Source organism: Kryptolebias marmoratus, linkage group LG11 (assembly GCF_001649575.2).
Source record: "Kryptolebias marmoratus isolate JLee-2015 linkage group LG11, ASM164957v2, whole genome shotgun sequence".
Taxonomy (NCBI): Eukaryota; Metazoa; Chordata; class Actinopteri; order Cyprinodontiformes; family Rivulidae; genus Kryptolebias; species Kryptolebias marmoratus.
In genome coordinates, this window is record NC_051440.1 from 28030563 (window position 1) to 28034826 (window position 4264).

The following is a 4264-nucleotide window of genomic DNA, read 5'->3' on the forward strand; positions in this document are numbered from 1 at the left end:
AGATTATTGGTAGTTTTCCAGGTTAGTTGGGCCAAACTCAGCTCCCAGACCTGGACCTGGTTTCTGCAGCAGGAAGACGTCTGCAGTGAGATCACAAACAGGAACCAGGCTCAGAAAATGCTTAGAAGATGACAGGCTGACATAAAACCAAGGGTAGACTTTCCAGAGGGTTTACTGAAGCTGTTTTTCAGGGACCAAAATCATAAAATTATTTTAAATAAATGGATGTTTTCCAAATACTTTATTTTACTTCCAACGAGGCCCAAACCCACATCACTGCAAAGAGTTTTAATTTGTTAAAACAGCATTGATTGCCTTCATGGTTTCATGGTTTCTGCTGAGCTTGCTTCTGATTTTCTTCATAGTTTTAAAATCCATACAACTACTTTTACTACATGTGTAGTTTTGTGAGGATTCCAGTATTTTTCCACTAACCACCTTCTGCTGCTCCTGAGGTAGGCAGAGCTAAACGGCCTCAGCTGTCATGGATGACAGCTGATGAGCACCATCTGTATTTAAGGCTGAGCCAGACCAGGAGGTTCTGTTGGACTGTTGATTGGCAGATGGTATCTTGACCTAAAGCCTTGTTTGAATCAGGATTAAATGGAGTTTACCTTACCTTGGGCTCCTCTCAGTCTTTTGTTCTCTCACCTGGATCCTGTTCACCTGAGTTACTGACCCTGAAATCCTCATCTTCAGAAACCTGCAGTATCATAACTCTGGTTATTAATTGGCTCAGTTTTTTTCACAAAGTGTCCAACCTGCCACTCCCTTCATCTGGAGACTGCATCTCCCAGCTGGACCTGGAATCCTCCGTCTCCTCTCAGAACTGGGACCAAGACATCTCCACAGTAAGACTGAACCATTTTCAGCACTGTCCTCTGTTGTGAAATCATTTTACTCAGAGACCTCTGACCCTGAGGAGAAATCTACCTTTTCATTGGAGTCAGTAAATCTCTGTTCTCGATAGCTCAACTCTGGGTAAATGATGGCCTTTGCAATCCAAAGGACAAATATTAGCTCATAGTTTGTAAAAGTTTCTGTTGCTTTATTAGGAAAATTAGGATAGTGGCTTTGTATTTTCACCTTCGTCTTGAGGTCTGTCCTGCTGTAAAACATTTTTATATTCATTTATGTTTTCAAAAGGTCAGACAGGAAGATCAGACTTTCTCTAGTTTTCTGTGCTTCAAACTTTCTGTTAGAGCAAAGATCTGCTCTGTGTGACTAGAAACCTTAGAGTTAATGCACACCTTAATTAAAGTCAATAAAGCCCCCGACGTAGCTCTGCCCAGGGGCCCACACTTCCTCAATCCGGCCCTTCGTAGATCCTCATCATCCACGGCTGCGACTGATGCTACTTTGAAACTACTGAAGAAACTCCATAAATAAAAAGAAAGGAATGGATGTTTATATTTTTCAATGAGCTTTTAAATCCCGAGACTCCCCACTCACACTGAGGACTGGATCACTGACATCTGTTTAGTGAAAGTTATTTCTTTTATACTTGTAACAAAAACCATTCAGTTCTGAGAGTCTTTGTCAGGTTTAAAGTTCAGGTACGAAATAGTCTTAGGAATAAAACTGACAGGAAAGTTTTTTTACTCAACAAAATCAGGCAACAATTTAACTGAATGATTATTTATTATTATTTGAAAAACAATTTAAATTTGACCTAATCTTAGCTTTGAGTAGTTTTCTTTGTGTTAAATATCTGCAGGTAAAAATGCAGACATTATCTGTTCCTCTTGTAGCTCCTTTGGAAGGATGGAAAATGAGACAAGTCTAATTGGGTTCATCACAGTTTGACACAAAAAGAAGTGAAGTCAGCAACTGGAAGTAAGAGTGTCGCCTCGTCTCTAATGACATCTGAGAGTGTGGCAGCAGGTGACTTCTGTCACACAAAGGTGTCAGTCTTCTCGTTAAACATCGAGGTGTGTTCACACCTGGTGCACGAGCATTTCTGCGTGCTGAAGGTTCGTAATCCTGTTTGCGTGCGTGCCTCACCTGCAGGCGCCAGTTCACGTGAGAAGACCAATTAGGAGCCTCGACAGAAGCAGTGAGTCACCGCAGACCGCGCTCTTTGTGGAAGACATTTCAATCCACATCACTTAGAAAATTTGTTGTTGCTGCTCACCTCTTTTTGATGTTTGTGTCAAAATGATGGCGCCCATGTTCAACCTGACCTCAACATTACCGTCTAACAACTATCGATTGATCTGCGCTGCTTCATATCCGTTTATGAAAGGATGTTTTCACAGCTGGGGAAGCTATAGATGTGCCTTCCTGCCCCTGTTTGAGTGTTCTTCCTCCTCACCCGAGTACCTACTTCTGTCCTGGAAACTCTAAGAAAGGATGTAGAGCTGGACTTCAGGCTCAGATAAGACCAGGGAACTTTAGCCATGTTCGATGTTTGAACCCGTCTTCGATCCAACTCCTCCTCCTCCTCAGGCCAGACCTTTGTGTGAAACTGCATGTCACACAACCACAACAAGTGTTTGCTGGTCGTCCCACTGCAGCCAACCTTTGACTCTAATTTGTTGTCTTCAACTTAGTTTGGCTTGTCCAATGCTCACTCCATCTAAAACGAACAAAAAACAAAATGTAGATTTGATGCTTTTCATGCAAACATGGCAAAGTGAGCACAAGTTTATCCACCTGACAGCTGTTGTGTTACTGATGCGCCAGGCTTGGCTCACTGTGGTGGAGGAGCGGCTGCTGTTCATCGAGACGAATACTCCTGCAGAACGGGTTTCTCCTCTTCCAGAGCACTGTTGTTAAAGTTAGATCCACTGTTTTACTGTTACAAGTGCATTTTCCTCCATTATTAAACTGAGTTTTAACTGTTGGAGATTGTGCATCTTTTTTGTGTGTGTGCAATTTCTTTTCTTTTATTGTGAAGCACTGTGATATATCTATGAAAAGTGCTATATAAATCAATTTTATTCACTTTAATTTTGGGAAAACTAATAATTTTTGCTGTCCAGGTTAGCAAAGATGACAGGCCATGTTCAAACCCACCATCATGCACGCTTTACCTGGTTCTGTTTTATCACACCTGGATTAACAGGTGTCTGCAACACATGATGACAGCCTGAGCTAATTAAATAATTTAAATTAGGTGTGTTGGAGCAGGCGGACATGGACCCCTGAGGGCCAGGTTCAGGGACCTCTGTTTTAGAGGATCCTGACCTTTGACCTGTAGCTTCAGGTGAGTCAGCAGTAATTAAGGTGACTGTACAGTTAAAGTCAGAGTATGAATGATGATTAAACCATAAATCACACGTTCTTTTATCCTGATGAGGACTGAGTTCCACTCATTTCTTCAACAGTTTGCAGCTTGTATGAAATTTAAACAACTGAAAACTTTTCCCACATAGTGTTTGTTTGGTGGACATGGTGCTGCCATGGGGGAGTAACTGGGGTTTATGATGGCTTCATGAATGTTCCATCCTTCAGAACATCTGTAAATGTCTCTCAGTTCACAACCTGCAAACTAAACTACAGATGGATAAAAGATTAAACATGAGGCTTCATGTTCTGTCTTTTAAAGATAAACATCAAATGCCCTCTGCTTCTCAGCAATTCATTTTTAAATTTGAAATTGAGTTGATTGTTTTTCCATCTATCCTGATCCAAACTCATTCCTTTTCTTTCAGACTGCAGCTTCTAAAACATCTGGCTCTCTGCTGACATTATGCTGATATTAAATGTTTGTGTGTAAAAGTTTAATCAGCTGCTCCAAATATTACTGCTGATGAACAACTGAAGAAACAGCAATCTGTTGTAATTAGAAATCAACGCTTTTAACTGGATACTTGAAAATAAAAACCATGGTCTGTTTTATCCTATTTCATTTTGTGAGGATCAAGGTTCTGCTTTGGTTCTGGGTTCTTTAAAATAACTGAAATACTGTTTGTTTGTGCAGATTAAAAAAAATTCTTGTGACAATTTTATTCCACAAAAATGAATGAATATATTTATCACTGGAGAAACTAGAGAAGTTGCATTTTCTGCGAAAATGCAGTGTGAATGCCTTTTTTTGCTGAATAATTTTGCTGAAAGTGGCTGAAGATATGCTGAACAGCTGAAGTTTAATGAAAATGCAAACAGTGAAACAGAAGCTAATTTGAAGATTTGCATAAGATAGAAGAACAAAAGCTGAAAGAAGCAGAAGTTAGTTGAAAAAGCTGAAGTTAGTTGAAAGTAGCTGAAAATGAGAAGAACAAAGCCAAAATTAGCTGAAAGAAGCAGAAACGACAAAAAG

The 4264-nt window shown here is 40.2% G+C and overlaps 1 long non-coding RNA gene across 1 annotated transcript; it reads left to right on the top strand.

Moving 5' to 3' along the window:
• The first annotated feature begins 462 nt into the window (after positions 1-462).
• On the top strand, positions 463-3848 carry LOC112449985. The gene is made up of 3 exons (XR_003038543.2): positions 463-851; positions 3119-3208; positions 3657-3848. It is a non-coding gene; the product is annotated as an uncharacterized LOC112449985 (long non-coding RNA).
• The last annotated feature ends 416 nt before the right edge of the window (positions 3849-4264 follow it).